The sequence below is a fragment of the Eubalaena glacialis genome, chromosome 9 (genome assembly GCF_028564815.1).
Source record: "Eubalaena glacialis isolate mEubGla1 chromosome 9, mEubGla1.1.hap2.+ XY, whole genome shotgun sequence".
Taxonomy (NCBI): domain Eukaryota; kingdom Metazoa; phylum Chordata; class Mammalia; order Artiodactyla; family Balaenidae; genus Eubalaena; species Eubalaena glacialis.
In genome coordinates this window covers 25,847,415-25,860,951 of record NC_083724.1, presented here as the reverse complement: position 1 = coordinate 25,860,951, position 13,537 = coordinate 25,847,415, and positions in this window count along the sequence as shown.

Sequence of the window (13,537 nt, the reverse complement as noted above, 5' to 3'; positions counted from 1 at the left end):
TTTATATTTCTGTGAACTATTTTTATATTTTGTCTGTCTTTCTATTGGGCTGTTTGTCTTTTACTTACTGTAGTGTTTTCTTCACATATTTTACTCTCAATTAAACAGTGCCTATTTTAGAAAACAAAACGATATTTATTTCTCTTTAATTATAATTACTTGTTAGTGCCAAAAACCAGTTGAATGATAGTTAAAGACTTCTTTTTCTCCCAGCTTCCTCTTCTTATATACATATTTCTTATAATAAAGTGTTAATAAGTAGAAGTTACCATGTAATTTAAAGGTGGGTCTAGAAAGAGAATTAAGTTATTTCATTCCCTATTCTCCATCTTCAAATGCCCCTACACACACACACACACACACACACACACACACACACACACACACCACAAACACACAGAGCACACACACCAGGATGACCAACTGTCCAGGAATGCCTGGGACAGAGAGGGTTCTCAGGACACAAGACTTTCATTGATAAAACATGGAAAGTCCCTAGCAAACCAGAATCATTTGGTCACCCTAACACATACACAAAACATACATACGAATTTTCCTCTAATTTCAATTGCTTTAAATTGTTGTTAACTACATAAAACCCACTTTATAGTCCACTGTCCCCATTTCTATGCAGCATCATATTGGAGGTCCCAGCCAGTGCAATACAGAAAGAAAAGGAAATAAAAGGCATACAGACTATAAAATAAGAAATAAAACTGACTCTCTTCACTGACATGTCTACATAAAAAGCCCCAAGGAATCTTTAAAAAGCTACTAAGGGACTTCCCTCGTGGTTCAGTGGTAAAGAATCCACCTTACAATGCAGGGGACACAGGTTCAATCCCTGGTCAGGGGACTAAGATCCCACATGCCGCGGGGTAACTAAGCCCACGCGCCACAACTACTAAGCTCGTGTGCCTCAACTAGAGCCCGCATGCTGCAACCTACAGAGTCCACATGCTCTGGAACCCATGCACCACAACTACAGAGCCCACGAGCCCTGAAGCCTGCGTGCCAAAACTAGAGAAGAGAAAAAAACCCCGCACACTACAACTAGAGAAAAGCCCATGCACCGCAACGAAAGATCCTGCATGCCTCAATGAAGATCCCGCAGGCCGCAACTAAGACCAAATGCAGACAGAAATAAATTAAATAAATAAATTATAAATAAACAAATCTTTTTTAAAAAAGCCACTAAAACTAATAAGTGAGTTTAGTAAGATTGCAGTATATGTGGTTAATACAACAAAAATCAACTGTATTTCTATATATTAGCAATGAACAATTATAAATTGAAATTGAAAAAATATAACATTTAAAATAGCACCTGAAAACATGAAATATTTAAAAATAAATCTTCAAAATATGTGCAAAATCTATATATTGAAAACAACAAAATACAGATTAAAAAATCAAAGAAAGGCTAAGTGAATGGAGATGCTGTGTTCATGTATTGGAAGACTTTATATAGTTAGGATAACAATTCTACTCAAATCTATCTATAGATTCAAAACAGTCACAATTTTGGAATACACAATCAATTCTAAAATTTATATGGAAACGCAAAGAAACAGAATAACCCAAACAACTTGGAAAAGAACAACAATAGAGAATTCACATTATCTGATTTGAAGACTTACTATAAAGTTATAGTAATCATGACAGTATGGAAATGGCAAAAGAACAGACACATAGATCGGTTAAACAAAATAGATTCCAGAAGTAGACTCACACATTTGATTTTAAGCAAAGGTGAAAGGTACATTTTCAGCAAATGGTACTGAAAAAGTTGAACATTCATGTGCAAAAAGAAAACCAGAACTCCATACTATGCAGAACATATAAAAATTAACTCATAATGAATCATAGCACTAACAATAAAACCTAAAACTATGAAAATTCTGAAAGAAACAGGACAAAATATTTGTGACCTTAGGTTAAGCAAAGATATCTTACATAAACTAACCAAACATAATCCACAAAAGACTGATAAATTGAACTCCATCAAAATACAAAACTCTGTTCTTCAAAAAACACCATTAGGAAAATCAAAAGACAAACCATAGACTGAGAGAAAATATTTGCAAAACACATATCTGATAAAGGACGTGAAGACACTTTTGATTTTACTCTAGAATTTAAATACAATTGTGAGGTCCTAGCTTGGTGGTTTTGAGAATAAGCTTTGGAGTCAGGCAGACTGGCATTCTCTCTGAAAGTTTCACCTGTAAAATGGAGAGAATAATAACAGCTAGTTCATGAATTATGGAGAGTCAGTTAATATAAAATATTCAGCACAGTTTGTGGTACTATATCCTCAGTAAAAATATGGAATAAACTTTCCAATTCGGTAAAAAATTTTTTATGAATTTTATTTTATTTACTTTTTTATACAGCAGATTCTTATTAGTCATCAATTTAATACACATCAGTGTATACATGTCAATCCCAATCGCCCAATTCAACACACCACCACCCACAGCCCCCCGCTGCTTTCCCCGCTTGGTGTCCATACGTTTGTTCTCTACATCTGTGTCTCAATTTCTGCCCTGTGAACCAGTTCATCTGTAACATTTTTCTAGGTTCCACATATATGCGTTAATATATGATATTTGTTTTTCTCTTTCTGACTTACTTCACTCTGTATGACAGTCTCTAGATCCATCCACGTCTCTACAAATGACCCAATTTCTTTCCTTTTTATGGTTGAGTAATATTCCATTGTATATATGTACCACATCTTCTTTATCCATTCGTCTGTTGATGGGCGTTTAGGTTGCTTCCATGACCTGGCTATTGTAAACAGTGCTGCAATGAACATTGGGGTGCATGTGTCTTTTTGAATTATGATTTTCTCTGGGTATATGCCCAGTAGTGGGATTGCTGGGTCATATGGTAATTCTATTTTTAGTTCTTTAAGCAACCTCCATACTGTTCTCCATAGTGGCTTTATCAATTTACATTCCCACCAACAGTGCAAGAGGGCTCCCTTTTCTCCACACCCTCTCCAGCATTTGTTGTTTGTAGATTTTCTGATGATGCCCATTCTAACTGGTGTGAGGTGATACCTCATTGTAGTTTTGATTTGCATTTCTCTAATAATTAGTGATGTCGAGCAGCTTTTCATGTGCTTCTTGGCCATCTGTATGTCTTCTTTGGAGAAATGTCTATTTGGGTCTTCTGCCCATTTTTGGATTGGGTTGTTTGTTTTTTTAATATTGAGCTGCATGAGCTGTTTCTATATTTTGGAGATTAATCCTTTGTCCATTGATTCATTTGCAAATATTTTCTCCCATTCTGAGGGCTGTCTTTTCGTCTTGCTTATGGTTTCCTTTGCTGTGCAAAAGCTTTTAAGTTTCATTAGGTCCCATTTGTTTATTTTTGTTTCTATTTCCATTACTCTAGGAGGTGGATCAGAAAAGATCTTTCTGTGATTTATGTCAAAGAGTGTTCTTCCTATGTTTTCCTCTAAGAGTTTCATAGTGTCCGGTCTTACATTTAGGTCTCTAAACCATTTTGAGTTTCTTTTTGTGTATGGTGTTAGGGAGTGTTCTAATTTCCTTCTTTTACATGTAGCTGTCCAGTTTTCCCAGCACCACTTATTGAAGAGACTGTCTTTCCTCCATTGTATATCCTTGCCTCCTTTGTCATAGATTAGTTGACCATAGGTGCGTGGGTCTATCTCTGGGCTTTCTATCTTGTTCCATTGATCTATGTTTCTGTTTTTGTGCCAGTACCATATTGTCTTGATTACTGTAGCTTTGTAGTATAGTCTGAGGTCAGGGAGTCTGATTCCTCCAGTTCTGTTTTTTTCCCTCAAGACTGCTTTGACTATTCGGGGTCTTTTGTGTCTCCATAAAAATTTTAAGATTTTTTGTTCTAGTTCTGTAAAAAATGCCATTGGTAATTTGATAGGGATTGCACTGAATCTGTAGATTGCTTTGGGTAGTATAGTCATTTTCACAATATTGATTCTTCTAATCCAAGAACATGGTATATCTCTCCATCTGTTGGTATCACCTTTAATTTCTTTCATCAGTGTCTTATAGTTTTCTGCATACAGGTCTTTTGTCTCCCTTGGTAGGTTTATTCCTAGGTATTTTATTCTTTTTGTTGCAATGGTAAATGGGAGTGTTTCCTTAATTTCTCTTTCAGATTTTTCATCATTAGTGTATAGGAATGCAAGAGATTTCTGTGCATTAATTTTGTATCCTGCAACTTTACCAAATTCATTGATTAGCTCTAGTAGTTTTCTGGTAATGTCTTTAGGATTCTCTATGTATAGTATCATGTCATCTGCAAACAGTGACAGTTTTACTTCTTCTTTTCCAATTTGTGTTCCCTTTATTTCTTTTTCTTCTCTGATTGCCATGGCTAGGACTTCCAAAACTATGTTGAATAATAGTGGTGAGAGTGGACATCCTTGTCTTGTTCCTGATCTTAGAGGAAATGCTTTCAGTTTTTCACCATTGAGAATGATGTTTGCTGTGGGTTTGTCATATATGGCCTTTATTATGTGGAGGTAGGTTCCCTCTATGCCCACGTTGTGGAGAGTTTTTATCATAAATGGGTGTTGAATTTTGTCAAAAGCTTTTTCTGCATCTATTGAGATAATCATATGGTTTTTATTCTTCAATTTGTTAATATGGTGTATCACATTGATTGATTTGCATATATTGAAGAATCCTTGCATCCCTGGAATAAATCCCACTTGATAATGGTGTATGATCCTTTTAATGTGTTGTTGGATTCTGTTTGCTAGTATTTTGTTGAGGATTTTTGCATCTATATTCACCAGTGATATTGGTCTGTAATTTTCTTTTTTTGTAGTATCTTTGTCTGGTTTTGGTATCAGGGTAATGGTGGCCTTGTAGAATGAGTTTGGGAGTGTTCCTTCCTCTGCAATTTTTTGTAAGAGTTTGAGAAGGATGGGTGTTAGCTCTTCTCTAAATGTTTGATAGAATTCACCTGTGAAGCCATCTGGTCCTGGACTTTTGTTTGTTGGAAGATTTTTAATCACAGTTTCAATTTCATTACTTGTGATTGGTCTGTTCATATTTTCTATTTCTTCCTGGTTCAGTCTCAGAAGGTTATACCTTTCTAAGAATTTGTCCATTTCTTCCAGGTTGTCCATTTTATTGGCATAGAGTTGCTTGTAGTAGTCTCTTAGGATGCTTTGTATTTCTGCAGTGTCTGTTGTAACTTCTCCTTTTTTGTTTCTAACTTTACTGATTTGAGTCCTCTCCCTCTTTTTCTTGATGAGTCTGGCTAATGGTTTATCAATTTTGTTTATCTTCTCAAAGAACCAGCTTTTAGTTTTATTGATCTTTGCTATTGTTTTCTTTGTTTGTATTTCATTTATTTCTGCTCTGATCTTTATGATTTCTTTCCTTCTGCTAACCTTGGGTTTTGTTTGTTCTTCTTTCTCTAGTTCCTTTAGGTGTAAGGTTAGATTGTTTATTTGAGATTTTTCTTGTTTCTTGATGTAGGCTTGTATAGCTATAAACTTCTCTCTTAGAACTGCTTTTGCTGCATCCCATAGGTTTTGGATCGTTGTGTTTTCATTGTCATTTGGCTCTAGGTATGTTTTGATTTCCTCTTTGATTTCTTCAGTGATCTCTTGGTTATTTAGTAACGTATTGTTTAGCCTCCATGTGTTCGTGTTTTTTACGTTTTTTTCCCTGTAATTCATTTCTAGTCTCATAGCGTTGTGGTCAGAAAAGATGCTTGATATGACTTCAATTTTCTTAAATTTACTGAGGCTTGATTTGTGACCCAAGATGTGATCTGTCCTGGAGAATGTTCCGTGTGCACTTGACAAGAAAGTGTAATCTGCTGTTTTTGGATGGAATGTCCTATAAATATGAATTAAATCTATCTGGTCTATTGTGTCATTTAAAGCTTCTGTTTCCTTATTTATTTTCATTTTGGATGATCTGTCCATTGGTGTAAGTGAGGTGTTAAAGTCTCCCACTATTATTGTGTTACTGTCGATTTCCTCTTTTATAGCTGTTAGCAGTTGCCTTATGTATTGAGGTGCTCCTATGTTGGGTGCATATGTATTTATAATTGTTACATCTTCTTCTTGGATTGATCCCTTGATCATTATGTAGTGTCCTTCCTTGTCTCTTGTAACATTATTTTAAAGTCTATTTTATCTGATGTGAGTATTGCTACTCCAGCTTTCTTTTGATTTCCATTTGCATGGAATATCTTTTTCCATCCCCTCACTTTCAGTCTGTATGTGTCCCTAGGTCTGAAGTGGGTCTCTTGTAGACAGCATATAGATGGGTCTTGTTTTTGTATCCATTCAGCAAGCCTGTGTCTTTTGGTTGGAGCATTTAATCCATTCACGTGTAAGGTAATTATAGATATGTATGTTCCTATGACCATTTTCTTAATTGTTTTGGGTTTGTTTTTGTAGGTCCTTTTCTTCTCTTGTGTTTCCCACTTAGAGAAGTTCCTTTACCGTTTGTTGTAGAGCTGGTTTGGTGGTGCTGAATTCTCTTAGCTTTTGCTTGTCTGTAAAGCTTTTGATTTCTCCATCGAATCTGAATGAGATCCTTGCCAGGTAGAGTAATCTTGGTTGTTGGTTCTTTCCTTTCATCACTTTAAGTATATCATGCCACTCCCTTCTGGCTTGCAGAGTTTCTGCTGAGAAATCAGCTGTTAACCTTATGGGAGTTCCCTTGTATGTTATTTGTCATTTTTCCCTTGCTGCTTTCAATAATTTTTCTTTGTCTTTAATTTTTGCCAGTTTGATTACTATGTGTCTCAGCATGTTTCTCCTTGGATTTATCCTGTATGGGACTTTCTGCGCTTCCTGGACTTGGGTGGCTATTTCCTTTCCCATGTTAGGGAAGTTTTCGATTATAATCTCTTCAAATATTTTCTCTGGTCCTTTCTCTCTCTCTTCTCCTTCTGGGACCCCTATAATGCGAATGTTGTTGCGTTTAATGTTGTCCCAGAGGTCTCTTAGGCTGTCTTCATTTCTTTTCATTCTTTTTTCTTTATTCTGTTCCGCAGCACTGAATTCCATCATTCTGTCTTCCAGGTCACTTATCCGTTCTTCTGCCTCAGTTATTCTGCTATTGATTCCTTCTAGTGTAGTTTTCATTTCAGTTATTGTATTGTTCATCTCTGTTTGTTTGTTCTTTAATTCTTCTAGGTCTTTGTTAAACATTTCTTGCATCTTCTCAATCTTTGCCTCCATTGTGTTTCCGAGGTCCTGAATCATCTTCACTATCATTATTCTGTGTTCTTTTTCTGGAAGGTTGCCTATCTCCACTTCATTTAGTTGTTTTCTGGGGTTTTATCTTGTTCCTTCATCTGGTACAAAGCTCTCTGCCTTTTCATCTTGTCTATCTTTCTGTGAATGTGGTTTTTGTTCCACAGGCTGCAGGATTGTTGTTCTTCTTGCTTCTGCTGTCTGCCCTCTGGTGGATGAGGCTATCAAAGAGGCTTGTGAAAGTTTCCTGATGGGAGGGACTGGTGGTGGGTAGAGCTGGCTGTTGCTCTGGTGGGCAGAGCTCAGTAAAACTTTAATCCGTTTTGCTGCTGATGGGTGGGGCTGGGTACCCTCCCTGTTGGTTGTTTGGCCTGAGGCAACCCAACACTGGAACCTACCTGGGCTCTTTGGTGGGGCTAATGGCAGACTCTGGGAGGGCTCACGCCAAGGAGTACTTCCCAGAACTTCTTCTGCCAGTGTCCTTGTCCCCACGGTGAGACCCTCCGCAGGAGACCCTCCAACACTAGCAGGTAGGTCTGGTTCAGTCTCCCCTGGGGTCACTGCTCCTTCCCCTGGGTTCCGATGCGCACAGTACTTTGTGTGTGCCCTCCAAGAGTGGAGTCTCTGTTTCCCCCAGTCCTGTCGAAGTCCTGCAATCAAATCCCACTGGCCTTCAAAGTCTGATTCTCTAGGAATTCCTCCTCCCGTTGCCGGACCCCCAGGTTGGGAAGCCTGACGTGGGGCTCAGAACCTTCACTCCAGTGGGTGGACTTCTGTGGTATAAGTGTTCTCCAGTCTGTGAGTCACCCACCCAGCAGTTATGGGATTTGATTTTACTGTGATTGCACCCCTCCTACCATCTCATTGTGGCTTATCCTTTGTCTTTGGATGTGGGGTATCTTTTTTGGTGAGTTCCAGCGTCTTCCTGTCGATGATTGTCCAGCAGCTAGTTGTGATTCTGGTGTTCTCGCAAGAGGAAGTGACAGCACGTCCTTCTACTCCGCCATCTTGGTTCCGATTCCTTCCCAATATATTTTAAATAGATATGCCACCTTTTAAAGAAATGGTATGCATCCAAATTTTAAGCCTCTCTCTCCAGAAGTTCCTTAACTTCAGACAAGTTCTTTAATCAGCCCAAGAGGCTTGTCTGCTCACCCGCAGGGTCAGGCGGGGGCTGGGAGCTCAGTAAAATTTTTGTAAACAAAATTTTATAAAAGACTGCAGAATATGAAAGTACTGTAAGATACCATTCTCCTATTTTGGGATGTTTAAGTTGCTTCCAATTGTTGTTTACCATAAATAACATTATGAAAAATATATTTGTGCTTGAAACATTTCCTACATTTTAGATTATTTCCTTAAGATCAATTCCTAGATTAAGGCATGTAAACATTTTCAAGGCACTTGGTAATTCTTATTAAGTTATCTTTTCAAAAGGTTACACCTGTTTCCACTCCTACCCATCAGCAAATGAGAGTTTCAGTATCATTATACCCTTTACAACATTAATTTTTTATTTACATCCTTGTTATAGAAAATGCAATTATTATAGAAATGTTTACCACTCTGGCAAGATGGTGGGCAGTTAAGGAGGAACCCTCTCTCATAAAAATGCATAAATATGCTGTATTAAGTTTAACAACTAAAAAATATACACAGCAAAGTTTAAGAAAAAGAAAAAACAAAATCTAAGAAACAAAAGGAAACTCAAAGTCTGACCAGTAAAGTTTAGCAAGCACCCTGGCCTATGAGTATTAAACCCAGAAACAGGCCAGAGGGCCAGGAGATGGGAATTTAACATCCATTTTGGGACAGGAAACATGGCCAGATGGAGAGATACCTGCATTAACTTTGGACCTTCAGAAGTTTCCCTTTTTATAAAAAGAGAATTGCAATCAGGAAAATCCTAAGCAATAACTCTCAGATATATCAAGGGAATTTGCTAAATACTCAGGAGTTAGGGAAAAAAAAAAAAGGTTCTGTAAGAAATCTGGACTCCAAGTCCACACCACACATGGGCACGGCATTAGGGTGACCAACTTATCACATTTGCTAATACTCTCCTGGTTTTAGCACTGAAAATCCTGTATCTTAGGCAGTATCTCTGCCCCAGGGCAACCTAGAAGTTTGATCATACCACACAGCATCCAAATGTACACAACCCACATTTTCTAGGAAACCCAAGCCAAGTAAGTATATAAAAATTGGTCTGACCCCTGTGAGTCACTGTGGATTCAAATGGACTCAATTATGCAATCATTCTATGCACAGACTTTCACAAAGCAGGGTACTGAGGACTCCTCCAGATAGAGCTGTCAGACAAAATACAGTTCACCCAGTTCAGTTTGAATTTAAGTCAAACAATTTTTAAGCAGCAATTTGGGGACATACTTATGCTAAAAAATTAGTTATTTTTCTGAAATTCAAATTTAACTGGGTATTCTGTATTTTTATTTGCTAAGTTCAGCAACCCTGCAGTGCCAGAAATAAACAGCAACAAGCCACAAATAACCATGTGTCTTGGAGATAAAGTCACTCACAAAAATTTTAAAGCTATATAAGGAAATGAGCCACAATGATGGATGGTCAGTAGACATAGAAAATGCAATAATTTGTACTTCAAGAACCAGAAATTATAAAACAAACTCAGACAATACAAAATAAATGCCTTAAATTATTAAAGAGATAAAAGAAGGAATGGAAACTATAATGAAAGAACAGGATACTGTCAAAAAGAACAGATGGATCTGTAAAGGAACCAAATAGAACTTGGAGAAATGAAAAATGTAGTCATTGAAACTAAAAACTTGAGCTCTAGGTTAAACAGCAAATTAGAGGGCTGAGGAGAGCCATATGACCTTAGGCTAGTTATTAATTCTCTGTGCCTCAGTGTTCTCATTTGCAAAGTAGGGATAATAATAGTACCTATCTTACAGGGTTGATGTATAAAAATAAATATAAAACATCAGAATAGTGCCTTAGTTTCCAGTCAATCAAACAGTAATTATTATTCAGTCATGACTTATTAAATATAACTGTCTAGAACATCCTTATATGGCAGCATTCCCCAAATGTGTGGCTCAGAAAGTTAGCCCTATAAGATGCTCTGAGAAAAAAAAGTACTCCATGATGAAATACTTTGGGAAATCCTATATTACCCTAACAATCTCTCAGAGATTCACAGTTGACATTACCATATTAAAGACCCTAAGAAGTTCTGCTGTAAAGAAACCTGTTCAGCCTTGTCATTTGGATAACAAAAAAGATGATGAAATGGATACTCATGGAGGTTCTGTCACTTGGCAAAGCTCCTTCAGCTGGTAAATGGCAGAACTGGTCTGTAAATCGGGGGTGTCTGGCTCCAAAGTCCATGATTATAATGACTGCACAATATTGTAAAGTTGAGAAGGAACTTATAATAATCTTCCTGTAAGAAGGCTTCTTTCTGAAAGTGCAGAAACCCAAGGATGAACTTGCCCTAGTGTTCCTTCATACCAACATCTGCATGTCTGCCTCAACAACCCCCAGCCAGTCCCCTGAATCCCAGAGGACAAGCTAAGTGTCCTTTGAGTATTTCCTCTCTTCCTGAGGGACACGCAGGGGACAACAGGAGAATGACTGGTTTCTAGGGCCCTGCTTCTAAGAAGTCCCACCAAGCCCCATTCAATCACATTATGGTTTTTCTTCTACAACACGTAGCTCATATGGCTGTGCTGATACTGAGTGACACCTCCACATGGTTCCCCAGCCAAATGCATGTTTGGGGCTCCCTCAAAAAACAGCAGTTGAAAACAAAAGATCAAGGCATGAATTCACTAACATTGTTCATATTTTTCAGCTCAAAAAAAATTTTTTTATTAGGTCCATGATTGTTGTGCTGTTACTGTCAGAGTCAATGTCTTTTTCTTACACAAACATTCAAGTTTCCTACTTGAGGGAAATGAAGGTGGAATTTTCTGCATTTAATTTTATTCAAGGCAGGGATTTGAATTTCACAAGAACTTATAGGACTTTAGCGAGGCTATTAACTGATTTCCGTTAAATGTTAATCCTACCCCAGTTGTGAGTTAAGTTGGAATTTATGTGCTGGGTGTATCACTTTTGTTTTCCTAAAGCTGTACTTTTAAATAAGACTGTGTTAAAACTTTTTCAACTACACTCAGAAGTCCCAAGGTAATCATGCTTACGACTATGGCTCACTGGTATTAAGTTGAAGTTAGAAAAGCTAACTAATGATTGTCAAAGATTCTGACAACATAAAAATTTTTCCTAAGTGAATCCTTAATATCTATAATACTCAGTTGCTTTTTCAGTAACATTTCATTCCTTTCAGTTCACCAAAATTTTAATTAAACACTCCTATTCATATCATATTTTCAATCCTCAACACAAAGTGTTTAAGTACTTTTTAAGCGCCAGCCTCTAAACTTGGCATTGGAGATTCTAACATTAATAAGACAAATTTGGCCTTCAAGGAGTATACTGTGGATAAAGAAAAAAATCAAGCAGTTAAAAGTAACCAACCAATGCCTTACCGACGTAGGCATGGCAACATAAATGGATCTTAAAATACATGTTACTGATTAAAAAAGAATGAGCTATATAACACAGTGGTATTTCTGTAAATTTAAAAAGCATCCATACAAAAATACAATGAATATTTTGCAACATACAAATAAAAAAGTACACAAAAATATACATCTGAATGGTTGCCTGTGGGAGAGGAGGAAAAGCGAACTGGGGAAAGGAAGGAAAGAAGGAAGAGAGGGAGAGAGGGAACAAAGGAGGAAAGGGAGGAAGAATAGGTTTAACTCTCAAGCAACTGGCAGAGCTGTCTGGCAGATACACGGTAGAGAGACGGTATTCTTTAGATGTCAGTTTTTTCACCTAATCCCTTCCTTCTTTGTCCCAAGTCCCTAATTCTGAGGAATTTTCTTAATCAGAAAACTGTTTAAGAAGTAAACCAATAATGAACTATGCAATCATGTAAGTGGTTTGGCTTTCAATTTCGACAAGGTGAGCATGTAGGTGAGCAGATTGGACGGGTGTGTTTACCCACCTTCTGTAGACACCGAGTACCCTAAGACACAATCATCATGGCAGAGCAAGGAGAGCCAGCTGCCCCCTTCCTAACCTGCTTTTGATATGTGTGACTGTTCATGTTTAACCTGACTCAGACTGTAACCTGCACCTCTTTTTGGAAGATCATGCCTTAACCCACTTCTGTTCCTCTAGTAATTGGAATCTTCTTCCTCAAAGCTTTAAGCTTGAGAGAGACCAGGGGAGAGTTTTTCTGAATCAATCTTTTCTTTCTCTGGGATGCAACACAATCATCAATCAATATTGACTAACTGCTTCCCTCCCCCAACAAAGGCAAGTTCTTCTAGTGGGTTCCCAAAGTAGCTTGCCAAATAAAATAGGGGACATCCAGTTCAATTTGAATTTCAGACACATAACAAATAACTTTTTAAGTATGTCCCAAAGATTGCAGGGGACATATTAAAAAAATTATTCACTGTGGATCTGAAATTCAAGTTGAACTGGAAATTCTCTATTTTTATCTACTAAATTTGACAGTTCTACCCTAAAATGAAGGCGCAGGGGCTAGAAAGCTTGGTCTATTGAGGGTTGCTGAAGCACACCCTAGGGGGATACCAGGATGGGGCTAAATACAGGGACCTAAATATTCCACATTTTAAAATTTTGTTTTGTTTTTCATTGGCTGTATAATTGCAAGTAAAATAAAACAGTTTAGTCCTATGAATGAACTATAGTTTTTCCACAGGAGACATATCTGGTAAGAGAGGCAGTGTAGAGTGAGGAGAAAAACAATGGCTAGACATCAGAAAAGTCTAATTTTAATCCCAGCTCTACCTCTAGCTAAATCTGTGGAACTGGGCCACTTATGTCCCCTGTGTGATCCTCAGTCTCTTCATCTGCAGAATGGGAGTGGAAGCCTAAATGATTTCTAGTGATTCCTTCTGCTTCAGCCCTCAATGGTATTCATTATATTGTATTTACCTAATTTAGTGAAGACAGTTTTGTTGCTCTTAATCCATGCAGGAACAATAAAACTAACACAAATGAAGATTTCTTCCTCTTCCCATATTCCAGTAAAAATTCCTCTGTGATGTATTATGGTTACAAAAACTGAAACCAGAAGTTCAGGCTCGATAAGGAGGCCAAAGATTGCAAATGCCCTGTTACCAAAAGACAACCAAAGCAGAAGCCTTGCTCTAAACACTATTGCCTTTAGGCAGGTAGGGAGGAATTTGGTCAGAGGTGATCTTAACAAGGCTCAACTGGGTT